The sequence below is a fragment of the Salvia hispanica genome, chromosome 2 (genome assembly GCF_029641045.1).
Source record: "Salvia hispanica isolate PSC_SH4W2 chromosome 2, Shi_PSC_v1, whole genome shotgun sequence".
Taxonomy (NCBI): Eukaryota; Viridiplantae; Streptophyta; class Magnoliopsida; order Lamiales; family Lamiaceae; genus Salvia; species Salvia hispanica.
The window spans coordinates 63464297-63477432 of record NC_142693.1 but is presented as its reverse complement, the minus strand read 5'-3'; the positions used below and the strand labels follow the sequence as shown (position 1 = coordinate 63477432).

The following is a 13136-nucleotide window of genomic DNA, read 5'->3' as shown; positions in this document are numbered from 1 at the left end:
AACCAACAAGTAATGCAATCAAATCTAAATGAATCAAGAAAGACGAGATGCAGGTGCTTCTGCCATAATTGGCTCAAATCCAAGAGAGAAACAACAGAACTTTTATTCAATCAAGCAAATGTACAAAGAAGATTTATACCTCACAATTGCATCGAAGAACACTCCAGAAATCTCATACTCAAACTCAGAAACTCGACTGAGATGATAGAACAATCTCCACACCAAGATGGTGTCTCTTCTCACTCTCTTCTTCTACTATGAATCGAGCTCAATGTGACTATAATTGGTTATGGGCTGAAATCCACAACTACCCCTTTTTTCTCTTCCTTTCCCCCAATTGACTCAACTTAGCCGATGGAGACAAAAATATGTATTTCTGTTGTTTGCCCTTTAGTCCTCAAAGCCTTGAATATTTGCTAAAGAGTCCACACCTTCAACAACTATGATGTTGGTGTGTCATCATCTTTCGGTGTTAACCTTAGCTATTGCTTTAGGCTAGTGCTAACCATCTCTAAGCCGTTCAACTCATCTTCCTTCCACAAGAAATCTTCTAGATTTTCACACAAATCAACATGAATATTCCCAAATCTTTATATCCTATGGACTGAGCGTTGCTCTTCAGTAATACTGCATCCACTCCCATCCATCCAAAATTGGAGTATCTAACATGTAGTAGCTCGACTTTGGATCTATTATCTGAACCGAACATTCCTCATAAACTCTCTGCGGGATCTTCTTGTGCTAGAATCTCTCCTAGATCAGCTACCGTCTCTTAATATACTCACTGTTATAAACTGCCCAAACGTTGTATCGATTCCAGATCTGCCAAATTTGAATGAGCTAACTGCCCACAACTGGAAGGCGATGCCAGAGAGGAAGTGGAGAGGATTGGCACAAGATTGCCCACGTTCGCAGCATTTTTGTTTCTCCAATATAATGCAACTATTTTTGATGTTTCAGTTCTTGGTTGATAAGTTACATAAGTACTGCAATCCTTATTTGCCTGTTTCTGCCAGGTAATTGTTAACATATTTTCATCATTTCCTTGAGTTTCTTCGTTCGTACTAATATGTTCATGATATGTACAGAATATGAACTATTGATCTTTATTATGTATATATACTTCAGAATTTAGTGTTTATGATATTTAGAAGATCTTAGCTAATTTTTTGATGTATTGCTGTTATTGTCTTTAGTATGATGTTGGTGTGTCATCATCTTTCATTGTCTACTTTAGCTATTACATTTGCTTAGTCTGACAAGCGTTGATGTTGTTACATTGGCAAGATATGTGCCAACTAGTGGAAAAGGGAATGCCTCGAGAAAGAGTGATCGGAAAAGGGATCGTGTGTGAAGTCAAGTTTGTCCTTTCCGCAAATGAGATGATGGCTATTGATCTTGGTTTGCTTCGTGGAACTTCAGAAGATCTTGTGATCATTTTTGTTGTCTTCTTCAAAGTATCTTATGAACATTTTTTCAGTTTCGTTACCTTTTGCAAAGATCTTGTAATCAATTTTTTCTATGTTTTCTTCGTCGTCTCCTTCCTCATGAGCCTCTGCCGCCTTTATTTGCACTCACCGTGCCCGTGGGAGAAAGTGCCTCCGCTCTTTATTACTTCCTCCGTCCTCTATTACGTGTCTCAGTTTTCTTTTCTATTTTGGTTCATCCCTTATTAATTGTTCCACTTTATTTATTTTTGAAAATGAACTCATATTCCACTAACTCATTTCTCCTCAATTATTATATTATAAAAGTAATACTCCCTCTATTTCCTAAAAAATAAATTCTTTATGTTTTGATCCGTTTTCTAAAAATAAAAACTTTCCATTTCTGAAGATGGATCCCACAATCCATAACATTAAATCCGTTACTTTTTCTCGTCATCTTTCTTACTTTTACCCACTTGCTCTCCCCAATCTCTTACTTTACCAATATTGTATTAATACTCATGTAATTTCTAAAGTTCTTATTTTTAGGAAACTGAGGGAGTATATAAAAGTAGGACCCATATATAGTAGGGGAGTGATCAATTGCTAACTACAACTAATTTAAGACCATATGATTTTAGAAAACTTGTGGTCTAAAATTTGCCACGTGTATTTTTCGTTTTTATTAATTAAATAAATTTATTTTTTTAAAAAACTACCAAATTAGGGTTTTAGATGAAAATGTCAATATGGTGTTTCGAAAATATCAACACAATGCTTTGCGAATGTCAATACAAACACATTGCTTATATTGACATTCTATATATAGACATATTTTATATACTATATTGACGTCGGAACATATGCAAGTGAGATCTCGTTAGAATCCTTATGAAATTATCTTTAATTTAATATATGTTGTGCAAAAAAATAATTTAAATCAAGAAAGTTATATGCGTTTTAAAGTTATGAGATATTTTTTAAAAGTTAATTACAACTAATATGTTGTAAATTGACCTTACCTATACTGACGTTTTTTGTTAATCGTAATGACAATGATCTAGGCCATTAATTTGAATATCTAATAGCTAATATTATTTAGTTGTAGTTAGCAATACAACACTCCCCTATATTACTAACATTTTCTAACTCGCTTTTTTTACATTTTGTGCCAGGTCAAAGTGGGACACATATTATTAGAGGACGGGAAGATTATTATATTAATCATAAGGTCCTCTGAATCATAGCATCAAACCAATAAAAATTCAATCTTGATTATTCAACTGCTAACATTTGAATTACTGAACAAAAGACAAGTTTAGGTGGTAGGTTCCTCAACTTTTATAGTACAATATTCACAACTCGCAAATAGAAAATGACAAAGTAAAAGACTTAGACCGTTTACGTGCAATCCCTTCTCTCATATTCATCCTTCTCAAATCTCATTTCGAAAATTATTGTTGTTCCAAAATGGCAGAGGCATTTCTTCAACTCGTTCTTAATAATTTGAGCTCTCTTATTAAGGAAGAGATCGGACTGATCTTGGGTGTTGACAATGAGATGAAGAAGCTCTGCAGCACTCTCACCACCATCCAAGCTGTGTTGGAGGATGCTGAAAACAAGCAAATCGAGAGCAAGCCAATTCGTGACTGGCTGCAGAAGCTCACCGCTCTTGCTTATGAGATTGATGACATTTTGGATGAGTGCAACACTCATGTCTCCAAACTCAACCACTCTCATTCCAAACTCAGCCGCTTCAACCTCAAGAAAGTTCTGTATCGCCACAACATCGCAAGGAGGATGAAGCAAGTCAATGAGAAAGTGACAGCCATTGCTGCAGAGCGCGATAGGTTTCATCTGCGCGAGATCCCTGTTCATAGGCCAAGAGAAGTTGCTCTTGCCTCACGCGAGACGGCTTCCCTATTGAATGAGTCTAATAAGATTCATGGCAGGGAAAAAGATAAGGATAAGATTGTGAAGATGTTGGTGAATGAGGTGAAGGATAAACAGGAGATGTCCGTGCTGCCAATCGTCGGTGTTGGCGGCCTTGGTAAGACCACTCTCGCTCGACTAGTCTTCAACGATCCACAGGTGGAAGAGCATTTCGATGTAAGAATTTGGGTTTGTGTTTCTGATAAATTTGAGATGAAAACTTTGGTGAAGGCCATGATTGAATCTGCCACGGGGAGTGGAGAAGCTTCGCGTGTGCAGCACTTGGATGCTACAGAGCGTCGACTCTGGGAATTGTTGAGGAAAAAAAGATATTTGATTGTGATGGATGACGTCTGGAACGACCACCAAGATAAATGGTTTGAGTTGAGAGATGTTCTATCATGTGGCTCAACTGGTTCATCCGTTGTCGTTACCACGCGCCAGAAGAAAGTTGCTGATATCATGAGAACACTTCCATGTCATTGCCTTGAGGGGTTGTCGGATGAGCATCGTTGGGCACTGCTGCAGCATCGCGCCTTTGGACCAGGAGAAGAGGTGTCACCACAGCTGGAGATAATTGGGAAACAGATCGTAAAGAAATGTGCTGGAGTGCCCCTGGCTGCTACAGCTCTTGGAGGAATCCTACGGTTTAAAAGGAGAGAAGAGGACTGGATATATGTGAGAAACAATGAGATATGGAAGTTGTCGACAAATGAAAGTTCAATAATGCCAGCTTTGAGATTGAGTTATCATCATCTTCCGTTGGAGCTCAGACAATGCTTTGCTTATTTTGCAGCATTTCCTAAGGACCATTACATTGAAAAGAAAGAACTGATCCTTCTATGGATGGCTCATGGCTACATTTCATCAAAGGGGACTCTACAAGTGGAAGATGTTGGGAATGAAATATGTGATGAGCTACTACTCAGATCTCTTCTACAAACTAATGTTAAAAACACGAGTAAGATTGGTATGCATGATCTCGTTCATGATCTGGCAGAATTAATAATGGAGAACAAAGTTCCCGGAGTACAAATTGAAAGAAATCTTGCAAGTGCATCAACAATCCGCGAGGTAAATTTGCCACAAAAAAATTTCTTGTTTCCTAAAACTTTTGAGCAAGATATGAACATTACTTCCATCTTTGAGCTCACACGTATAAGAGTATTAAATGCAAGAGCAATAAAAGAGTTGCCTCCTTCCATTGGAAATCTTAAACATTTGCGATACTTGAATTTGTGTCGTTCCGAAATTTGCACTCTCCCAAGCTCGATATGCACTCTTTGGAATTTGCAAACCCTTAACTTGAATTACTGTGATAGGCTTGTGGCTTTACCTAAGAAGCTAACATCCTTACATAATCTCCAACACCTATGTTTGTGGGATTGTGAGTCATTGTATGAGATGCCATCTAAAATGAGAGAGTTAAATGGCCTGAAAACATTAAATATGTTTGTTGTGGGTCTCAAGAGAGATAATCAACTTGAGGAACTAGAATGTTTGAACCTCACTGGAAAACTTCAGATTAGGCATTTGGAGAGAGTAAAAGACGATATGGATGCAAGGAAAGCAAAGATTGCAGGGATGAAAAATCTTCGAGAGTTGAGTTTGATGTGGCAAAGAAATTATTTATCCAAGTCAGAGGAGGATATTGATGAAAAGGTGTTGGAAGCACTTGAACCTTATCCCAATATTGAAAAACTTTATGTAGGAGGCTTCAGTGGTAGACATATTCCACGTTGGATGAAAAATTCATCTCTAAGAAAAGTAGTTTGGATTTATATATGGAATTGCAAAAATTGTAAGCGTTTTCCAAATCTGGGAGGGCTACCTTGTCTCAAGTCGCTGTTTTTAGATGATGTGGGGGTGGAGTATATTATCGAAGAAGAAGAAGTTGGGTGTGGGCACCCGGTAAAGATACAGTTTGTAGCTCTTAAACATCTGCAATTAATTGATCTCCCAAATCTGAAGGGGCTCTCAAAGGAGCAAGGGATTAAAGACGCATTCCCAAATCTTGAAATACTATGGATTGAGCGTTGCTCTTCATTAATATTGCCATCACTCTCATCCCTCGAAAAGTTGGAGGATTTAAAATGCAGCAGCTCAATGTTGGCTTTATTATCTGAGCAAGACATTCCTAGAGCACTGTACGTGGAAATTGAAGAGAGTCTGTCATATTTCCCCATAGAAATGCTGGCAAAGTTCAGCAAGCTGCGGTCATTGTCAATTGAGAATGCAAAAGAGATTTCTTTGACAAGAGAAGGTCTAGAAGCCTTAAAAGAGCTTACACGTTTATGTCTGGAGAGTTGTCAGACAATGAGATGTTTACCAGAAGGGATGTTGCGACACCTTACTTCTTTGGAGGACCTCAAATTATGGAAGTGCCCAGAATTACTAGAGTTGCCAAAGGATATTAATCATCTGCATCATCTTAAGTTTCTCAGGTTACGTGATCTTCCCAAGATGACGCACTTGCCTCAAGCCATTGAGCACCTTACTTATCTATACCTTCATGATCTTCCTAAGCTGGAATCACTCCCAGATCAGCTACCATCTCTCAATACACTTACTGTTTCTTACTGCCCAAAGGTTCTATTGATTCCAGCTCTGCAAAATCTGACACAGCTAACAGTCGTTGGATGCCCACAGCTGGAAAGGCGATACCAGAGAGGAAGTGGAGAGGATTGGCACAAGATCGCCCATGTTCGCAGCATCAATATTTCTCCAAAATAACTTATAAGATGGTTAGTAATTGTATTCTTCTTTACTTCTATATTTTATTCACATACAGTTAATAACTCTTATTCTTGTTTGTTTCTTTATTTTTCATAGTGTTGGAAGAACTTCAGAAAGTTGGCATTGTGGCAAGGGGCTAAGCAAGTACAACTTCGAACGCTCAGAGTCGAATGCAAGTGTTTTAGAATTTGTGCTTGGGTGAATATCTGTGTTGCTCAACTTTTTTTTAAGTCTTTGGTGGCAAGATTCTTTTTTGTGTGCCTCTACTTAGATGATTTCATATATACTGGTAATAATGTGCTATGTTTGAAAACATCATTTGCCAACAAGAAATATGTTGATGATATTCTTAATGAAAATCTTGTTTTAAATATTTGATGTGAAATATCGGATCTCTTCAGTTCTGTTTAAGATTTTTGCAATTTATCTGGCAAGCCAGGCCTGCCATGACTATTTCTGTGTGTTTTTCAGACTTGCTTTGTTTGATATTGGCTCAAAATCGAAAAACTTAAACTGAACATATCTTGGTAATTTGGTGGTATTTTGATTTCTATCTTGAATCTGTTTGGTTTATGTGAAAATGCAGAAACTTGTGGCAAGTTTTTGTGTTTTCTTGAAGTTTATGCAGTTTATCTTATTTAAGTATTGGAGAATGATTGTTTGACGTTCGACGATGTTCAGGACTCTTCGGGCCCGAAGACGTAGATGTGGAGCTATCCGAACCAATGAATGAGTTGGGCCTTCCCTTGTCTTTTTGGAGCCAATAAAGAGTTATGCATCTGCAGTTCATAACGTCTGCTGAGGATTATGATAGACTGCATCAGCGTCAACTTCTTTGTTTATAATATGTGTAGAGAATATGCACTTTTGAGGTTTATGATGTATATATACTTCATGTTAAGTTTTTCTGATTATTTGAAGATGGAAGTTTTTCTTTACTAGGATTTTGATGTGTCATCATTGGTCATTGTCAACCTTAGCTATTGGCTTTGCCTAGTGTGATGAGTGTTGAAGCTGTTACATAGACAACATATGGCAGGCCTAGTGGAAAAGGGAAGGACTCGAGAAAGAGCAATCAACGAAGTCCTTTTGAGATTTGAGTATTACTTGCCAACTTCTTCTAAAGGTAGGAGGAGAGTAGGTCCCCTGCTAGTGTGATATTTAAGTTCTGTCTCTTCCTTGAATGTAGCAACTACGCCCTTAGTGAGGAACTGAGGATGGTGGCAACGCCTAACAAAGTTCGATAGAACATCTTTTGGCCTTGTGTCATGTGGCCTTTAAGGTCGTTAGTGGTGCCAATAATGTTGGGTGACAACAGAGAAAGATCCTATTACGTTGTTTGCTGTTCCCATTGGTTCCAACTTAGGCAGGCACGGTTCTTGTTTTAAAATCGGATAATGCTACAATATCCTGTCTTGCAACTGTTAGAAATTTGAGCGTAAGATGTTGTGTACCCATACTCTTGCTATTAAAATCGAAGGAAAAACACCAAAAACTTGATTGGAAACAAAAGAATGAATTACAACAAACTAATTGAAGTACACAAGTCAAGGGAGTCTCGCTATTAGCAAGACGAGATACGCTAGTACACAAGAACGAATCCAAAGAGTTAGCCATCCTGTAATCCAAAAACTCTTCGACTACATTCGTGTTCATACCATATTGCTTGATGCGGACTCTTCTAGTTAAGTGCCTCTCACCTATGCTGAGCGCAGCTCTTGCTATTACAGCCAAAAGAAAAAACAAAACAAAAAAATCGAATTACCACAAACTAAATGAAATGCACAAGTTTAGTCGAAAGAGAATAAAGACTTGGTGGTTACACTTTTACATTATTAAAGATAGGCAATGCATAGTGGCCCCAGTGAGTGGTTAGAAATATTTAGTGGATCATAGCATCAATGAGAAAGTATTAATAAGGTGAAGTGGATCTTATCATCAAACCAATAAACAATTCAATCTTGATTAACATATGGAAAAACCGTCTAATATGCATCAAATTATTCCATTGCTAACATTTGAATTATGGAACAAAAGACAATGCACGATGGCCCTTTCCTCAACTTTTATGCAAATTGACAATTCAATTCTTGGAAATACAACTCCTCTTCAAGTACTAGTGCAGCTGGTCCGTAGGCCAAGTGCACTGGATTATGGCCCAGGTCAGTTACAAACTGATATGGCCGTTGGAGCATCAGGGAGATTATTGGTAGCTGGAACAGATCAGTCTCTGTAACTAACACATCATCTTGTACAATGCATTCTTGGAATAATATTGAATCACTGTTTCGTCCGAACCACGTAAAATCCACTTGTCTCGTTTGCTCGTTGCATCCACAATCAACCTTCCAAACACCCAAGAGTTTGGATTATGTTTATGAGATATTATACTTCAGAATTAAGTGTAAATTATTAAACTCATCAAAATTAAATAGACAATGAAAAGGTGGTCTTAGCGAGTGGTTCGAAATGTTTAGTGGGATGAAACAGTATTAAGAGGGTGAAGTGGATGTTATCATCAAACCAATAAACAATTTAATCTTGATTAACATATGGACAAACCGTCTAATATACATCTAATCATTCCATTCCTAATATTTGAATTGTAGAACATAAGACAAAGGAAGGTGGCCCATTCCTCAACTTTTATACAAATTGACAATTCTTGCAAAAAGTGACAATACTTACATACCAATATACCATTCTCACATTCATTCGGCCTTCTAATATCTGGTTTGCCTATCAGAAAGAGAATCGTTGATTTGTTGTTGTTCCATAATGGCAGAGGCATTTCTCCAACTCGTTCTTGACAAACTGATCTCTCTTATCAATCGGGAGATCGGATTGCTCTTTGATGAGGTGATGAAGATGCTCTGCAGCACTCTCACCACCATCCAAACTGTGTTGGAAGATGCTGTAGACAAGCAAACCGAGAGCAAAGCAATTCGAAACTGGCTTCAAAAGCTCAACGCTATTGCTTACGAGGTTGATGACGTATTGGATGACTGCAACACTCATGTCTCCAAACTCAACTACTCTCATTCAAAGTACAGTAGCTACAGCCTCAAGAAAATTTTGTATCGCCACAACATCGCTAGGAGAATGAAGCAAGTCAACGAGAAAGTGGAGGCCATTGCGGCAGAGCGCGATAGGTTTCATCTGCGCGAGATGCCTGTTCATAGGCCAAGAGAAGTTGCTCTTGCCTCACGCGAGACGGTTTCCCTGTTGAACGAGGCTGATAAGATTCATGGCAGGGAAGAAGGTAAAGACAAAATTGTGAAGATATTGGTAAATGACGTGAAGGAGAAATCGAAGATGTCTGTGCTGTCAATCATCGGTGTTCGTGGCCTTGGGAAGACCACTCTAGCTCGACTAGTTTTCAACGATCCCCAGGTGGAAGAGCACTTCGTCATAAGGATTTGGGTTTGTGTTTCTGATAACTTTGAAATGAAGACTCTGGCAAAGGCCATGATTGAATCTGCGACGGGAAGTGGAAAAGCATGGGATCTTCAGCACTTGGATGCTATAGAGCGTCGCCTCTGGGAATTGTTGAGCAAAAAAAGATATTTGATTGTGATGGATGATGTTTGGAATGACCACCAGGATAAATGGTTTGAGTTGAGAGATGTTTTATCATGTGGCTCAGCCGGTTCGTCGGTTGTCGTCACCACACGCCAGAAGAAGGTTGCTGATTTAATGACAACACTTCCATGTCATTGTCTTGAGGGGCTGTCGGATGAGCACTGTTGGGCGCTGCTGCAGCAGCGCGCCTTCGGACCAAATGAAGAGGTGTCACCAGAGCTGGAAATAATTGGGAAACAGATCGTGAATAAATGTGTTGGAGTGCCCCTGGCTGCTATAACACTTGGTGGAATCCTACGGTTTAAAAGAAAGGAAGAGGAATGGATATATGTGAGAGACAATGATATATGGAAGTTGTCGCCTGAGGAGAGTTTGATAGTGCCAGCTTTGAGATTGAGTTATCATCATCTTCCGTTGGAGCTTAGACAATGTTTTGCTTATTTTGCAGCCTTTCCGAAGGACCATTACATTGAAAAGGATGAACTGATCATTCTATGGATGGCGCATGGCTACATTTCATCAAAGGGGGCTCTTCAAGTGGAAGATGTTGGAAATCATATATGTAATGAGCTACTACTGCGATCTCTTCTACAAACAAATGTGTTACGCCCGAACGAGATTGGTATGCATGATCTCGTTCATGATCTTGCAGAATCAATAATGGAGAACAAAGTTCCTGGAGTACAAAGCGAAAGAGGTCTCGCAAGTGCATCAACTATCCGCGAGGTAAATTTGCTACAAAAAACTATCTTGTTTCCTAAAACTTTTCAGCAAGATATGAACATTACTTCAATCGTAGAGCTCCCAAGTTTAAGAGTACTGAATGCAAAAGCAATAAAAGATTTGCTTTTACCTCCTTCCATCGGCAATCTTAAACATTTGCGATCCTTGAATTTGTCTAATTCTGAAATTCAAACTCTCCCTAACTCGTTATGTACACTTTGGAACTTGCAAATCCTCAACTTGGATGGATGTGTTAGGCTTGCGGCTTTACCTAAGAAGCTCACATCCTTACATAATCTTCGACATCTATGTTTATGGGACTGCGAGTCATTGTGTGAGATGCCAGCCAAAATGAGAGAGTTAAATGACCTGAAAACATTGAGTATGTTTGTTGTCGGTTTCAAGAGAGGTAACAAACTTGATGAATTGGAAGGTATGAACCTCGGTGGAAAGCTTCATATTAGGCATTTGGAGAGAGTAAAAGACCATATGGATGCTAAGAAAGCAAAGATTACTGAGAAAAACAATCTTCGAGAGTTGAGGTTGTCATGGGAAAGAAATGCTTTATCCAAGCCAGAGGAGGAAGTCGATGAAAAGGTGTTGGAAGCACTTGAACCACATCCCAATCTTGAATATCTTCATGTACGAGGCTTCAGTGGTAGATATCTTCCAAGCTGGATGACAAATGCGTCTCTGCAAAAAATAGTTCATATTTATATATGGGATTGCAAAAATTGTAAGCGTTTTCCAAAACTTGGAGAGCTACCTCATCTTGAGACGCTGTCTTTACGTGATGCGGGGGTGGAGTATATTATTGATAAAGAAGGAGTTGGGAGTGGACTCCCGGCAAAGATACAGTTTGTGGGTCTGAGAAGACTGGGATTAATTGGTCTCCCAAATCTGAAGGGGTTCTCAAAGGAGCAAGGGATTAAAGATGCATTCCCAAATCTTGAATCCCTACTTATTCAAGATTGCCCTTCATTAATACTGCCACCACTCTCATCCCTCCAAAAGTTGGAGTCACTAACATGCAGTAGCTCAACTTTGGGTTTATTATCTGAGGAGGACATTCCTAGTTGTCTCGGCGTGGAAATTGAGGAGAGCCTGGCATGTATCCCAATAGAAACGCTGTCAAAGTTCAGTAAGGTCCGAACACTGGCAATTATGGGTGCAAAAGATATCTCTGTGACAAGAGAAGGTCTGCAAGCCTTAAAAGAGCTTACTTGTTTATATCTACAAAATTGTTCAATAAGATCTTTACCAGAAGGGATGCTGCGGGACCTTACTGCTCTGTTTATGCTCAATATATGGGATTGCAGAGAGATAGTAGAGCTGCCAGAGGATATTAAACAACTTCATAATCTTTCCGGGCTTTCGCTATATTGGCTTCCCAAGATGACGCGCTTGCCTCAAGCCTTTCAGCACCTCACTTTGCTAGATCTAAGGGATCTTCCCGAGCTCAAATCACTCCCAGATCAGCTACCATCTCTTACTACACTCAAAGTTACAGACTGCCCAAAGATTGTAACGATTCCAGCTCTGCCAAATCTGGAAGAGCTAACAGTCACTGGCTGCCCACAACTGGAAAGGCGATATAAGAGAGGAAGTGGAGAGGATTGGCACAAGATTGCCCACGTTCGCCGCATCTATATTTCTCCAGAATAACTCAACTATTCTTTGTTGAATTTGTGTAGAACAAATCCAACTTAACTATGATTATAGTAACTTTATTTCAATTGATATGTCTTTTCAAGATGCAGAAGATGTACCAGAAATAGCTTTGGAGAAAGTATATGAAGTTGGTTAGTGATTCTATTCCAATGTATTCTTCTCAATTGGCAGGCTTTGCTTAGTAGATACTCCATCGTCTCTTAAATTTTGTCACATTTTCCATTTCCGTTCATCCCATAAAATTTGTTTACATTTTACTTTTTTACCATATTTAGTAGTGGAGCCTAATTTCACTAACGTATTCCAACTAGTATTTTATTATAAAACTAATATATAAAAGTAGGATTCACTCACCCTCTACTAACTTTTTCAACCCACTTTCCATTACATTTCTTAAAATCGGTGTCCGGTCAAAGTGCAACAAAATTTAAGGGATGGAGAGAGTAAATCGCAATTATCTATTGAGCAAAGCTCTTCACAAGATGACATGCTTACCTCAAGCCTTCCAGCACCTCACTTATCTATACCTAAACCATCTTCCAGAGCTGGAATCACTCCCAGATCAGCTACTATGTCTCTCTATGCTCGTTGTTATAAGCTGCCCAAAGGTCGTATCGATTCCTGATCTGCCAAATCTGAACGTGCTAAATATCAGTGGATGCCAACTGGAAGGAGAGATGTCAGAGAGGAAGTGGAGAGGATTGGCACAAGATTTGCCACGTTCGCAACATCACTCTTTCTTCAAATTAACTCAGAGATTTTTTGTTGATTTTATGTAAAACAAATCGAGCTTAACTATGAATTTAGTAATTTGTGTTCAAGTGACATCATTCTTCAAGATTAAGAAGATGTACCCGAAACAGCATTGGAGAAAGATTACAAAGATACAATTAATGTATTCTTCTTAATTTGTTATTTACATATACAATATACTAACTCGTGTTCTTGTTTATTTCTTTATTTTTCATAGTGTTGGAGGAACTTTGAAAAGTTGGCATTGTGGCAGGGCCGACGTAGTACATCGTTGAGTGTGCATAGTCAAATGCAAGTGTCTTAGAATATGTG

The 13136-nt window shown here is 38.8% G+C and overlaps 1 long non-coding RNA gene and 2 pseudogenes across 3 annotated transcripts; all 3 read left to right on the top strand.

The window, feature by feature from the left end:
- The first annotated feature begins 141 nt into the window (after positions 1-141).
- LOC148932891 (uncharacterized) lies at positions 142-1528 on the top strand. The gene is made up of 2 exons (XR_016135836.1): positions 142-1016; positions 1288-1528. It is a non-coding gene; the product is annotated as an uncharacterized LOC148932891 (long non-coding RNA).
- A 1369-nt stretch (positions 1529-2897) lies between these two features.
- Positions 2898-7003, top strand: LOC125199948 (disease resistance protein RGA2 pseudogene; annotated as a pseudogene). The gene is made up of 2 exons (XR_016135417.1): positions 2898-6103; positions 6192-7003. The product of XR_016135417.1 is annotated as a disease resistance protein RGA2 pseudogene (transcript).
- A 1790-nt stretch (positions 7004-8793) lies between these two features.
- Positions 8794-12936, top strand: LOC125199936 (disease resistance protein RGA2 pseudogene; annotated as a pseudogene). Its single transcript, XR_016134919.1, has 2 exons — positions 8794-12202; positions 12615-12936. The product of XR_016134919.1 is annotated as a disease resistance protein RGA2 pseudogene (transcript).
- The last annotated feature ends 200 nt before the right edge of the window (positions 12937-13136 follow it).